A 15,987-nucleotide genomic window follows, 5' to 3' on the forward strand; every position below is an offset into this window, starting at 1 on the left:
TTCAGTCGCGCTGTGGGGAGGGAGGAAGGGACGCTGCAAACAAGTAACACTGGCGTGTGCTCACAGTGCCTCAGCCACACTGGGCCTGCCTCCGCTCACGGTAGGTGTAGCCTCCCTGCCCACACTGCTCGGGCTCTAGGTTGCTCCGCCGGGAACCATCTGTGGCCGGCCCTGGGCTGCCTGCACCTCCCAGGTCCAAGCCGCTCAGGTTCAGGCATTCGGGTAGTCCTCAGAGGCGCAGACTCGGTTGGGCCTGCGTTTTGTGCCCTTACCAGGTCCGAGCAGCTCAGGTGATGAGGTGTTTAGCGAGCACAATTGCTGCGACTTATCACCTCCCCACTGCTCAATTATCTAGGTGTACAACCAGCACACCTTCTCAGGGAGATGTTGACCATCCAGACCCCCAAGAAGTTTTAGTTAGCAAAGAAGCCTGCTTACAGTTTTATAGATAATGTCTCTCTGGGGCTGCGATTGCCCCCTTCCCGCTCTGGCTGCCTGTCACCGGAGGTGGAAGGTCTGTAGCCAGCTATCTCTGGTCAGTCCTTTGTTCCGTGCGCGGGCCTGGCGGTGTCTTAGGTTAGGGCTGGCTTTTCACGTGATAGATATCCCACAGTCTGGTTTACTAGCCCAGTTTATTTCACTCAGATAGCGCTCAGGGTATTCAGGCCAGGTCCTTATCTAAGCGATGCAGCCCAGGCTGCGCCTCCCTGCCCAGCCCCCGCTTGCTAATGGCGTGTGCAGGCATCTGCGCTGCTTCTCCGCTGGGGGAGGTACCGTAGGGCTCGCAATCTGCAAGTTTTAATTGTTTATTTATTTTTTCTCCCTGTTATGTTGCCCTCTGTGCTTCCAAAGCTCAGCACAGATTCAGCAGTGAGAAGGTTTCCTGATGTTTGGAAACTTCTCTCTTTTTAAGACTCCCTTCCCAGGATGGAACTCCGTCCCTCCCTCTTTTGTCTCTTTTTTTGTCTTTTATATTTTTTCCTACCTCCTTTCAAAGACTTGGGTTGCTTTTCTGGGTGCCTGATGTCCTCTGCCAGCATTCAGAAGTTGTTTTGTGGAATTTACTCAGCTTTTAAATGCTCTTTTGATGAATTTGTGGGGGAGAAAGTGTTCTCCCCATCCTACTCCTCCGCCATCTTGGCTCCTCCGCCTGAAAAACATAAATTTAAATTTACCTAACAGAGAAGAGAAATACAATTTGTTTTACAATATTGTATATAACTGTCACCTATGTTTTCCTAGGCTTCATAAAGTATGAATAGTATTAGTAATTTTAAATTGCACATCCCTGAGAATTTCCATCCACTGTTGCAGAACTCTTCGGAACTGCAGCATCATTTTGAGAGTTGGTCCTAGGGAGAGTCTGTATGTGTTCACAGATGCTCTCCTAAGTCAGGAGGTGTCCCTCAGGATAGCCCTCATCTTATTCTCCCATAGAGAATTCAGCCTAGTCTCCTAAGAGAATGCAGCACAGTGACCATTTTATAGGATACACTTGTTTAAAGTTTGTAAACTCAGAGCTTGAGAATGGCCATGGGGCTACAAATACCAAAAAAAAAAAAAAGAAAAGAAAAGAAAGAAAGAAAAGATATACTAGCATGAAAAATAAAAGAATTTACAAAGTTTGCACTGACTGTCTCTAATAAACCAGGAAAATTACAGTAAGACGCTATTTAGCCTTGACTCCAAGGACTTAAGTGTTAAATATTCCGTTGAACAGACAGCTGCTCTTGATCGAGATCCACTAGAAACAATTCTGTGAATTCACTGGCAGTGACTGCAGTCTTAGAGAGAAAGAAAGAAATTCTGTGCAGAGGCTAACCTGGCCTACTCTCCAATTTAGACAAAGCAAACATGCTCCTCATCTTTACCTGAGTTCAACCCAAAGCAAAAACCCAGAGCAAAATGTTATTTAGCAGTAAGAACGTACACACCAAAGAAGATAAGAAGAAAAGACTGGGAAGACAGACCTTTTGATGCACCTCAAGTATTTATACATTTAGTCAAGAAAGGAAACAACTTACCACAGAGTTCAACTGTGTTTTTCTTTCAAACTAACTGGAAGGTTTAATAAACAAGATGAGATCTTGGGGGCACAGTCTTATGAAGGATTCTACTGAGACTGAGAGAAAGCTAAACTGAGAAATAACAAAAAATGAACAGGGATTATACAATATTTTCCTAGTTCAAGACAGGAAGAACATAGTCTTGGGAAAGAGTGTCATGTCAGCATCTACAGAGACACAGGATTTTAGGAGGACCGCTGGTGAGCGAGGTCTCTGGAAAATAGAGCTTGAGGCAAAACTCAAAATCAAATATTTCATTGGGAGGTACAGTCTCAGCAAAAGTGTGTGAGAATGGTAAGTGAGGCAGGAAATCTTGGATGGGAAGCAAATAACTTGGCATGCAACTGAACCATTCATTTATTTATTATATAAAAACTTACTGTATTCAAATCTAGTTGATTTACAGTGTTGTGTTAGCTGCTATACAGCCAAGTGATTCAGTTAAACATATATATTATTTTCCATATTCATTTCCATTATGGTTTATCACAGGATACTGAATCTGGTTCCCTGCGCTATACAATAGGACCTTGGTGTTCACCCATCCTATATATAATATGAACCATTTATTTATGATATTCACTTATGAAAAAGAGAAATAAATCTGACAGGTGTTCAGCACTACAATACACCTTTGGACATACTGGGTTAAGCCAGAGAGTTCATTTGGGTTTTCTTAGCATCTTTCTCAGATGCAGTGGAAAAACCCAAACAAACTTTTCGACTAACCCAATAATTTCATGAATAGCTTGCCACCAAACCATTCATTAAAGAGAGAGATGGAAGGAAATGTAACTGCGGGCCCCATCCTTTCTTCAACTGCTTATTTGTAGGGTTTCTGTATTATTTTATTAGATGGTCAGCCAGGTATGGACTCTAATGGGGGCAGAGGAGAGATTCAGGTTAAAAAAAAAAAAAAGTCTCATACTTACAGGTCCTAGAGATGGGAGGCACTGGGATGGTCAGAAGGTGAAGAGAGTACTCAGGCCATAGTCTTTATTGGGGTTCCATGGAAAAAGCAGGGTGAACAGTTAGAATTGACTTGTCTGAAGAACTGACCAGACTCGGGGCTATACAGACAGTCCCTGTTTGTCTGCTACCTGGCTGCAGGGATGATTGAAGCAGGAGAACATTGCCTCCTGGGCTGCACAGGCCAGAGAGTGGAGTAGGCTCTGGATGAGTTAGTTTTGCAAGAGACATGCTCCTGGCCAAGCCCTTGTTATCTCTAAGAATCAGCCAATAGGGAGAGGCAGCCATAAAGGTTTTGAAAGATGTCAAGGCATAATAATATATACAAAATACAACATTATGCACAATACAAGTTCAACCTCCTACCCTTCCAGCCTGAGAACTTCAGCAGCCCCAGGAAGCATCAGATTCTACACCCTTAACTCTGGTACTTCCTCAAGGAAATGCTCAAAATTCCTGAGGTGCCAGCCAGAAATGCCACTTCCTTTCATGCCTGCTTTTTCAGTGGAATCAGAAGCTCAAATCGATCAGCAGTTTGTCAAAAACTGCTATCTCTTGTAGAAGAAATGTTTCTCCTTTGAGAATCAAGCCCCCATAACTTATAAAAGTCCAAGTTTAACCTGTAAGAGAGTCAGAAGAGACTTACCAACTGAAAAACAACAACCTGTGAATGACTGTAAGAAAAAAGAGACTAACACACTCCTTCCAAAGGTTACCTCTTCCTGGAGATGTTTTGCAAGACTGAAGACCACTTCACTTTACTTCCCCACTGCCTCTTCCTCCCTTCTGCCTTTTGACTTTAGTTCCTCATAGCCCCTCTCTCTGGTTCTGTAAAAGAACCTGACTTCCAGACCCCAACAAAATGGTTACTCTCAGACTTTAGTTTGCCATCTTCTTCTCGGTTAACTGACTTTTTCAATAAAGTATCCTTTGCCTCAAAACCTCATCGTTCAGTTTCATTAGCCTCTCATGCAGCAAGCAAAGCAAGCTTGGACAGGGTAACAGCAATAGCACTTCCTTCCCTGCAAGACTGCATTCAGTTTCAGTTCAGTTCAGTCGCTCAGTTGAATGAACAACCCCATGAATCGCAGCACGCCAGGCCTCCCTCTCCATCACCCACTCCCGGAGTTCACTCAGACTCACGCCCATCGAGTCAGTGATGCCATCCAGCCATCTCATCCTCTGTCATCCCCTTCTCCTCCTACCCCCAATCCCTCCCAGCATCAGAGTCTTTTCCAATGAGTCAACTCTTCGCATGAGGTGGCCAAAGTACTGGAGTTTCAGCTTTAGCATCATTCCTTCCAAAGAAATCCTAGGGCTGATCTCCTTCAGAATAGACTGGTTGGATCTCCTTGCAGTCCAAGGGACTCTCAAGAGTCTTCTCCAACACCATAGTTCAAAAGCATCAATTCTTCAGTGCTCAGACTTCTTCACAGTCCAACTTTCACATCCATACATCACCACAGGAAAAACCATAGCCTTGACTAGACAGACCTTTGTTGGCAAAGTAATGTCTCTGCTTTTGAATAGGCTATCTAGGTTGGTCATAACTTTCCTTCCAAGGAGTAAGCGTCTTTTAAGTTCATGGCTGCACTCACCATCTGCAGTGATTTTGGAGCCAAAAAAAAAATAAAGTCTGACACTGTTTCCACTGTTTCCCCATCTATTTCCCATGAAGTGATGGGACCGGATGCCATGATCTTAGTTTTCTGAATGTTGAGCTTTAAGCCAACGTTTTCACTCTCCACTTTCACCTTCATCAAGAGGCTTTTTAGTTCCTTTTCACTTTCTTCCATAAGGGTGGTGTCATCTGCATATCTGAGGTTCTTGATATTTCTCCCAGCAATCTTGATTCCAGCTTATGCTTCTTTCAGCCCAGCGTTTCTCATGATGTACTCTGCATAGAAGTTAAATAAGCAGGGTGACAATATACAGCCTTGACAAACTCCTTTTCCTATTTGGAACCAGTCTGTTGTTCCATGTCCAGTTCTAACTGTTGCTTCCTGATCTGCATACAGATTTCTCAAGAGGCAGATCAGGTGGTCTGGTATTCCCATCTCTTTCAGAATTTTCCACACTTCATTGTGATCCACACAGTCAAAGGCTTTGGCATAGTCAATAAAGCAGAAATATATGTTTTTCCGGAACTCTCTTGCTTTTTCCATGATCCAGCGGATGTTGGCAATTTGATCTCTGGTTCCTCTGCCTTTTCTAAAACCAGCTTGAACATCAGGAAGTTCATGGTTCACGTATTGCTGAAGCCTGGCTTGGAGAATTTTGAGCATTACTTTACTAGCGTGTAAGATGACTGCAACTGTGTGGTGGTTTGAGCATTCTTTGGCATTGCCTTTCTTTGGGATTGGAATGAAAACTGACCTTTTCCAGTCCTGTGGCCACTGCTGATTTTTCCAAATGTGCTGGCAAATTGAGTGCAGCACCTTCACAGCAACATTTTTCAGGATTTGAAATAGTTCAACTGGAATTCTATCACCTCCACTAGCTTTGTTCATAACGATGCTTTCTAAGGCCCACTTGACTTCATATTCCAGGATGTCTGGCTCTAGGTCAGTGATCACACCATCGTGATTATCTGGGTCGTGAAGATCTTTTTTGTACAGTTCTTCTGTGTATTCTTGCCATCTCTTCTTAATATCTTCTGCTTCTGCTAGGTCCATACCATTTCTGTCCTTTATTGAGCCCATCTTTGCATGACATGTTCCCCTGGTAGCTCTAATTTTCTTGAAGAGATCTCTAGTCTTTCACATTCTGTTGTTTTCCTCTATATCTTTGCAATGATTGCTGAAGAAGGCTTTCTTATCTCTTCTTGCTATTCTTTGAACTCTGCATTCAGATGCTTGTATCTTTCCTTTTCTCCTTTGCTTGTCACTTCTCTTCTTTTCACAGCTATTTGTAAGGCCTCCCCAGACAGCCATTTTGCTTTTTTGCATTTCTTTTCCATGGGGATGGTCTTGATCCCTGTCTCCTATACAATGTCACAAACCTCATTCCATAGTTCATCAGGCACTCTATCAGATCTAGGCCCTTAAATCTATTTCTCACTTCCACTGTATAATCATAAGGGATTTGATTTAGGCCATACCTGAATGGTCTAGTGGTTTTCCCTACTTTCTTCAATTTAAGTCTGAATTTGGCAATAAGGAGTTCATGATCTAAGCCACAGTCAGCTCCTGGTCTTGTTTTTGCTGGCTGTATAGAACTTCTCCATCTTTGGCTGCAAAGAATATAATCAATCTGATTTCAGTGTTGACCATCTGGTAATATCCATGTATAGAGTCTGCACAGGTATCCAGTTTTTAATTCAGTTCAGTTCAGTCACTCAGTTGTGTCTGACTCTTTGTGACCCCATGCACTGCAGCAGGCCAGACTTCCCTGTCCATCACCAACTCCCGGAGTCCACCCAAACCCATGTCCATCGAGTTGGTGATGCCATTCAACCATCTCATTTTTTGTTGTCCCCTTCTCTTGGGCTTCCCTGGTTGCTCAGAGGTTAAAGCATCCACTTGGAATGCAGGAGACCCAGGTTCAATCCCTGGGTCGGGAAGATCCCCTGGAGGAGGAAATGGCAACCCACTCCAGGACTCTTGCCTGGAGAATCCCATGGAGGGAGGAGCCTGGTAGGCTACAGTCCACTGGGTCTCAAAGAGTCGGACTCCACTGAGCGACTTCACTTTCACTTTCTCTTCCCACCTTCACTCTTTCCAGCATCAGGGTCTTTTCTAGTGAGTCAGTTCTTTGCATCAGATGGCCAAAGTACTGGAGTTTCAGCTTCAGCATCAGTCCTTCCAATGAATATTCAGGACTGATTTTCTTTAGGATAGACTGGTTGGATCTCCTTGCAGTTTTGAATTAACTGGTTCTTTTTCAAGAACAGATCGTTAGCTTATCAGTTGCATCAGTATTATTTGCATGGAATTTAATTTGTTCTCTGCAAGCACTACAGATATTTTAAGAACAAATTTGATCAAAGTTAAATCTAGGATAAAGACAACACATATAATCATTTGCAATATTTCCTATATTGAAGTTGCTGAAGGTCTATATAAGAAGAAACAATTGCAATGAATATCATGAATAAGCTGATCTCCTTTCTGATAAAAGCCTATATAATTTCAAGGGGAAAAGACTTCAAAGCTTTTTGAGTTGCAATTAAGGTAAATGTGCTTTGAGATAGGAAGTCCGGCTTTTTTCAGAGCCCAAGCTGGATATTGATGACTTTCATTTGTATTCAACCTTCTAATTAATGCAAAGAAGTTTCTCAGTGCTTAACATCATTCCCCAGCACATTTGGCTTAGATATTTAAATACCTGAAATGTTCAAGAGCATTCTGGGTTCTTTAATTACTTCTTCTTGCATTATGGCCAGTTCTAATCAGGCAGAATGGTGTGGCCAAAGCATAACTAGCTCTTCACAAGGCTTCTGCTCAGTGGCTACTGTGTAATTGCCAAGGCAGTCTTCTTGCGTTCTTTGTCTAAATTCTTGGCCAAAGTTTCACAATTTTCATTAACCTTCCTGACTTTTATACTTACTATTCCTCCTTTTATTATGTGGATGGAGCTGACTTTGGATTTTTGTGGGACCTTAGTTCTCCGACAGGGATTGAACCCATGCCCCCTGCATTGGAAGTGCAGAGTCTTAACCACTGGACCACCAGAGAAGTCCCTATCCTTTGCTGTCTTAAAGCACCCGTTTTTACTACTTTATTTCAAACAGTGAAAGTGTTGTGATATGTAGATTTTCCTAGTCACTAAATGTAGCTCAGGCTTTTATCCATCTGCTTTTTATTTGTGAAAAACTAATTTTGAGTCAGATGAAGATACTTGTAACCACGGATCTGCTGAACATCAGAGTCAGGGCTGGAATGTTAGTCTCCCCATGCCAATGCTAGTGATTTTGACAGCACATTTACACCTTCCTTTTAAAGCATGTTAGACCAAGAGTAAAATGATTTTAGGTCAATGTGGCCTTAACGTGCACCTCTTTTTTTTTTTTTTTTAACCTGGAAACTAATACCAATTTTGGAAGAATACCTCATGTAAGTTTCAATCTGTTGCAGGTTCTACTAGGACTGTTCTTGATTTTTTTCTACCCTAAAGAAAGTCTGTACAAAGCTATAGCTATTGGGTTCTAGGGTGATAAAAGTATAAATATTTATGGAAGTGAAAAAAAAAAAAGCAACCATATATTTTAAGGTCAAGAGCCTGGAACCTTCTTAGTTCCACGACCAGGGATCAGATCCATACCACCTGCACTGGAAAGTGATGTCTTAACCACTGGACCACCAGGGAAGTCCCTCAACCGACTCTTAAAATTATGGCGCTGTAACTGTCACACCCTCACCACTCACTCAAGTGGTCAGATTTTCTCCTCCAAGTAGAACTTACTGTCTTACCTATTTGCAAATGGACACTTCTCTGAAAACAAGCAATTACATTTACCTAATGGCCATGAAAAAGAATCTTAAGTTGTGTCTTGGACATAACAAAGTTATAATTATGTTTCATGAGCCTTTAATCTCTGTGAAAAGCAATAAAGAGGAATGCTACAGAATAATTAGAAAATAGGACAGTAATATGTATTTCCCTACTTGATACTGAAATCTGAATTCACCTATTAAATTTAATAGCTCACCATCGTCACTCAGAGCCTTATAATATTTATAGCAATCTAGAACTTATCAAGGAGAAGGAAATGGCAACCCACTCCAGTACTCTTGCCTGGAAAATCCCATGGACAGAAGAGCCTGCCAGGCTACTGTTTATGGAGTTGCAAGAGTCAGACACAACTTAGCGACTAAACTACCACCACCATCAGAACCTATCAAAGTTTCAATTCACTAATGTATTTGCTATAGAACAATTTAAAAATATTAGCAAAATAAAATATGTATGTAATGTCCCTTAATTAAATGTTCAATATTCACCTCTATATGGATCACAACAAAGAACAAAGAAAATTAATAAAGAAAAACTTCTGAATAATTATAATTGGTACCACAAAAATATATGTACTAAAATTCATATAGTAATACTTTACTGAGAAATTCTTCATTTAGACTCTTATCTGATATCCTAACAGGCATAATATTCAAAAGACAAGACCTAAATCTGTATCTTTGTCACATGAATTTGAGTTATTTGGTTTCAAGCAATTTTATCAGGCACCATTACCCCTAATCTTTTCTTCATGATAATATCTGAAATTTATGCATACCATGATAACAATTTAACAAACAGGTTCACACAGAGAAGCCTACATTATACAACACCTGTACAGAAAAACATAGTTTTATTTGAGTCTCAAAGTGATATGCCATCCAGTAGCCAACAGAAACAAGCCTTTTTGTTGGGAAATTCACTTAAAAATCAAGTGACAAGAAATTCTACTATGAAGCAGGGAGTTCCCAACAAAATGACCAGCCTGAGACAACAACTATGAACTCTAGACAAGATTAAAAACAAACAAACAAACAACAAAAGCCTTTCTGAGCACTCTGGAGCCTGCACAAAGTTGGCAGATTTTTAGGGGAGTTGAAACTTAAAGGAAGCAGTCAGCTACAAATGAGGTCCCCATCTTTTCAGCTTTTCCCCAACTACTGGACCAGTCATGAAGGCTGCACGATGGGAGAGATTCTGCTATAAATTCTGTTCCATTTCTTGTTGAAGGAACTGGCAAACATGCCTGGGGCAACCAGGACTGCAGAAAGGAGAGAGCCATAAAGCTGAAGTTCAAATTATGTATATAAACTCTGCTTTTGTCTCCAGCTGAACCATGAACTCCTGTGTAGAGTCCAGACAGAAACAAAGCAACCCAAGGTCTGAAGAGTTACCTGCCACATATGCAACAGAAACTGCAACATGAATGTAGCCAGTTGATCGCCTTCTAAGGCAAAACTGCCATATTCTTACAAAGACTATTACACAATCCATATGTCTACAACATAATATCCACAATGTTGAGGATATATGCCATCACTACACAATATACAAAGGGCCAGAATCGTATATTCAGTATATTCTCATAGAAAAAGAAAATCATCTAAGCAAACACTTCATGTTGGAAATAGCGACCTTAAATGTGTTTAGTGGTACAAAGGGAAAAATTATATATTTATATAAATGAAAATTAGGAAATCTCAACAAAGCGATTGAATAATATATAAATATACGAGTATGCACATCCCCACCAAAGAATTGATGTTTTGAACTGTGGTGTTGGAGAAGACTGTTGAGAGTCCCTTGGACAGCAAGGAGATCCAACCAGTCCATCCTAAAGGAAATCAGTCCTGAATATTCATTGGAAGGACTAATGCTGAAGCTGTGATACTTTGGCCACCTGATGCAAAGAGCTGACTCATTGGAAAAGACCCTGATGCTGGGAAAGGCTGAAGGCAAAAGGAGAAGAGAGAGGCAGAGGATGAGATGGTTAAATAGCCTCACCAATTCAATCGATATTAATTTGAAAAAACTCTGGGAGATAGTGAAGGACAAGAAAGCCTGGCATGCTGCAGTCCGTGGGGTCACAAAGACCTAGACACAGTTTAGTGACTGAACAACAGCAACAAATACACAGAAATATACATCTAGAAATAAAAAAATAATCAATATCTGAAATGTTAAAAAAAAAATTACTGAAATTGAGCAGTACCATCCTGGGCCTTCCAGGGGATGGAACTCTGCCACATCCCACCCCACCCCCACCGTGGGCAGAGGGGCTCTTGAACCCTGGCTGAGTTCTAACGTTCACACATAAGGAGAAGATTTCTAAAGTCTGGAAAGAACTATAAGCCAGGTTTGAGATGAACAAATTCCTAGAGTTCACCTAGAACTCCAACCACAGTGGAAAATCTTTATACTACACGGGGTAGAGTCTTCATGAGGATTCTGCCTTACTAGAGGGGTAAATTCACCCTACACTGAAGGCTTATCTGGACTCACCCTAAAAAAGTCAAAAAAGAAGTCCTGAAAGGATCCCAATCACTTAAGTGCATGCTAGAACAAAATCTAACAGTGTATTAATGAAGCAAAATCCAACAACAAACAACATCAAGTCCTGCATGTCTGGCAACCAATCAAAATTTATGAGGCATGAAAAAAATGAACAATGTTAAAATGACAGAAATGAATATCTAGTGGGAGATAAAACACAGGAATTAGAAATAGGCTCTGCATTTTCAAGAAGGCTGAGAAAACTGTGAGTGTGGTGAGGAGACAAAAGATATAAAAAAGAGCACAATAGAGCTTCTAGATACTAAAAATATGATATTAGGCATAGAAAACATACTGGCTGGGATGAATAACAGATTCTGTATTTCAGAATTTAAAAAAAAAACTAGTAAACTAGAAGACACAGCAATAGAAAATGATCAGATTAAGATGTATGGAGAAAGTAACACGGAAACTTACATTACCCTATGTAAAATACATAGCCAATGGGAATTTGCTGTATGTCTCAGGAAACTCAAACGGGCTCTGTATCAACCTAGAGGGGTGGAGTGGGGAGAGAAATGGGAAGGAGGTTCAAGAGGATATATGTATACCTATGGCTGATTCATGTTGAGGTATGACAGAAAACAATAAAATTCTGTAAAGCAATTATCCTTCAATTAAAAAACAAATAAATAAAAAAAGAAATAGAGGGAAAAAAGATAAAAGATCATAAACAGATCTTAAGTAAGTTAGAAAGTAATATGGATTCATTTTGATATTTGGCAAAACTAATACAATTATGTAAGGTTTAAAAATAAAATAAAATTAATTTAAAAAAAAGAAAGTAATAGTATGGGGTCCAATAAATATATTAATTGAGGGTAAAAAAAATATTAAAGTACTTTAAGATATAACACCAAATTTTTTCCAAATTTTATATAAACTATAAATCCAAAGATTCAAAAAACTCAAATTGCATGGAGAATAAACATAATCAATACCCACTCTGAGGTAATCATAATCATTTTGCTGAACACCAACAATAAAGAGAAAAAATCTCAGAAGCATCTCAAGGGGCTAGGGTTGTGGGCTTACTACACAAAAGACAAAGACAAGAATGAGAGATAATTCATCAAATACCACAGGCAGCAGTCAGGGGTGAATAAGAAAGGAAACTGCAATCCAGAGTTCTTTACTGAGTGAACTCTCTTCTAAAATAAAAGGCAGAAAAGAGAGAGAGAGAGGTAATTAGCTGCCAGTAACATATCATCTTTGAAATAAAGATTAAATGAAGTTTATCACACCAGAGAAAAGTATGCCTGTTGAAAATTTGAATGCATACAAAAAATGAAAAGTGGCAAAATTATATATACAAATGTATATATACATCTATATACATATATACATCTCACACACACTTATAATGCTGTTTATCTATACATTATGCTGTGTATATATACATAATGGTATGTTTATATTTATATGTGTGTGCCTGTGTATATATACACACCATATATCTCTATGACAGCCTTTTCATTTTCATGTCTTTAAAAGATAAAACCTCCAGTTAGACAGCATGGGAGGTTGCAGAATGCCTTTCACACATAAAAAGAAACTTTATAAAACAGACAAAAACAACATTATTAAAGGCTCAGAAATTTTTTGAAAGGGCAAAACAAATGACAAACTTTAATTCCTGAGAAGCTAATGGAACTTTGGGCGAGAAAGGTACATGTCTCTGACTTTCTTGCCCAGTGATTTCTCAAGCACCCCAAACTCAGTCAGTGACAGTGAAATCTTATTCAGGGCAGAGCTGACAACTAAAACAAGTAGTCTTGCTGCCAGAGGAGGCAAACATGACTTGAGGTGATGAATGAAAATGCATGGTGACATTATTAGTGAAAATATCAAATTCTGTTGAGAAATAAATGGGAAAATTTGCACCTCTGCTAGCCTGAGGTCTAGTCCAGTTGCAGAAGTGAAGCACAGCCATATGTGTAACATGGAGATCCTGGAAATGAAAGAGCCATAGAAGCTCACCACAGACTCCAGGCTGGATAAATTTTCATGTGGAGGGAAGAACTGGAGAGAGCAGCAGAAAGTAAAAATTCAGAGATTTAAGAACATTTAACATACTTCTCCTGCCCCACTGCACAAATCCATCTGTAGAGGCTGGAAAACTTATCACCTCAAGAAGACTGAACACAGTATGACCAGTATGTTATTAAGTCTTAGGATCAACCCCTAGAAAACTAGACTGAAAAATAAGAATTCAAAAACACAGCACAAAAGTCAGACCTGCACATTCCTCAGGAAAACAGGTACTTGAAAATAGGTAGTTGAACTTGAAATGTTAGTAGCTCAGTCATGTCTAACTCTTTGTACCTCATGGACTGCAGTCTGCCAGGCTTCTCTATCCATGTGATTTCCCAGGCAAGCATGAAACATATATGCAATGATAATCCCATAGAGGAGGAGAGAGAAAGGGGTAAAAAAACATAATAACTGAAAACTTCCCAAATCAGATGATGATTATTGATGTATACATCTAAGAAACTCAAATAATAACAACTAGGTTATACCTAGACATATCACAGTCAAGCTGCTACCGGCCAATGACCAAGAGATGATTATTGATGTATACATCTAAGAAACTCAAATAATAACAACTAGGTTATACCTAGACATATCACAGTCAAGCTGCTAATGGCCAATGACCAAGAGAAAATCTTGAAAGCAGCAAAAGAATAGTACTCATCACATACAGAGGAACAACAGTAGGATTATTAACAGCTGACCTCTTATTAGAAATAGCATAGGTGAGAAAGGAGTGGAATGACAAAGCACTGAGAGAAAAAGCTGTCAACCAAAAAGTTCACCTCCAGCAAGACGATCCATCAAAAACGAAAATAAGACTGCCCTGCTGGCTAAGATACAATGATAAAGGAATGTATTTACACTGCAACCTCAAATCAACTGACAAAAAAAGAACAAGATATGTGAAACAATGATTCACAAGACACTGAGAATCAGGTAAAAGAGAACAATGATCCTGGAGAGAATAAAAATGGTTCAGGTGAACCCAGATTTTTCCATAAGATGATACAGATGCTGGCTGAACTTCTTGGCTAACACAACACATGTTTATTCTAATATATGTGCTAAACATATGTAAGTATAAATTACATATAAAATATATACTATATGCTATAAACTATATGGGCTTCCCTTGTGGTTCAACTGGTAAAGAATCTGCCTGCAATGTGGGAGATCTCAGTTCCATCTCTGGGTTGGGAAGATCCCCTGGAGAAGGGAATGGCTACCCACTCCAGTATTCTGGCCTGGAGAATTCCATGGACTGTATACTATAATAACAAAAGGTTCCTGCCTGGAGGTAGATTCAAGGATGTAGCAGAGACAGGATCAATCAGGCAAAGGTTCTGGTTAAGGTTCAGGCTCAGGCTCCAAATTTGGAAAGGAGTACGTCAAGGCTGTATATTGTACTCTTTCTTGTTCAACTTATATGCAGAGTACATCATGAGAAATGCCAGGCTGGATGAAGCACAAGCTGAAATCAGATTGCCGGGAGAAATATAAATAACCTCAGACACAGAGATGACACCACCCTCATGGCAGAAATCAAAGAAGAACTAAAGAGTCTCTTGATGGAAGTGAAAGAGGAGAGTAAAAAGTTGGCTTAAAACTCAGCATTCCAAAAATGAAGACTATGGCATCCAGTCCCATCACTTCATGGCAAATAGATGGGGAAACAGTGGAAACAATGACAGACTTTATTTTCTTGGGCTCTAAAACCACTGCAGATGGTGACTGCAGCCATGAAATTAAAAGTCGCTTGCTCCTTGGAAGAAAAGCTATGACCAACCTAGACAGCATAGTAAAAAGCAGACACGTTACTTTGCCAACAAAGGTCCGTCTAGTCAAAGCTATGGTTTTTCCAGTAGTCATGTACAGATCTGAGATTTGGACCATAAACAAAGCTGAGTGCCAAAGAATTGATGCTTTTAAACTGTGGTGTTGGAGAAGACTCTTGAGAGTCCCTTGGACTATAAGGAGATCCAACTACTCCATGCTAAAGGAAATCAGTCCTGAATATTCATTGGAAGGACTGATGTTGAAGCTGAAACTTCAGTACTTTGGCCAAATGATGTGAAGAACTGATTCCTTGGAAAAGACCCTGATGCTGGGAAAGACTGAAGACAGGAGGAGAAGAGGACAACAGAGGATAAGAGGGTTGGATGGCATCACTAACTCGATGGACATGAGTTTGAGCAAGCTCCAGGTATTGGTGACAGACAGGGAAGCCTGGCATGCTGCACTGCAAGGGGTTGCAAAGAGTCAGATATTACTGAGCAACTAAACTGAAATGAATGTGCCCAGATTGTCCAGGTAAGAACAACAGAAGGAATAATATGCATAGATGGAGAGACAGCCAGCAGTCTCAACACGGTACCCTTCCATGTTCATCTGAGGGAACTATAGGAGGTCAAGGTTAAATTGATCATGTAGAATAAAAATGATAGAAAACAGGTAGAAATCTAGATCTGTGCAAAAAAAAAATTAAAGAAAATTGCAAATAGTAACAACGTGGGTTATTATAGTTTTTTTCTCATGAAATAAAGCTCTCTAAAAGTTAACAAAGAATCAATGAAACAAATCAAAGATGACACAAATAAATGGAGAAATATACCATGTTCATGGACCAGAAGAATCAATACAGTGAAAATGAGTATACTACCCAAAGCAATCTATAAATTCAATGCAATACCTATCAAGCTACCAACGGTATTTTTAAGAGAACTAGAATAATTTCACAATTTGTATGGAAACACAAAAAACCTCAAATAGCCAAAGCAATCTTGAGAAAGAAGAATGGAACTGGAGGAATCAACCTGCGTGACTTCAGACTATACTACAAAGCTACAGTAATCAAAACAGTTTGGTACTGGCACAAACACAGAAATATACATCAAGGGAACAAAATAGA

General features: G+C 39.8%; 1 long non-coding RNA gene across 1 annotated transcript in view; it reads right to left on the reverse strand.

The window, feature by feature from the left end:
- Positions 1-440: 440 nt before the first annotated feature.
- Positions 441-15,987, reverse strand: part of LOC147343421 (uncharacterized) — a 64,772-nt gene continuing 49,225 nt past the window's right edge. The window contains exon 2 of the long non-coding RNA XR_015156237.1: positions 441-1,150. This is a non-coding gene — a long non-coding RNA (uncharacterized LOC147343421). The remainder of the gene's footprint in view (positions 1,151-15,987) is intronic.

Source organism: Bos grunniens, chromosome 27 (genome assembly GCF_055505025.1).
Source record: "Bos grunniens cultivar Pamir isolate PY7600 chromosome 27, Bosgru_T2T1.0, whole genome shotgun sequence".
NCBI lineage: Eukaryota > Metazoa > Chordata > Mammalia > Artiodactyla > Bovidae > Bos > Bos grunniens.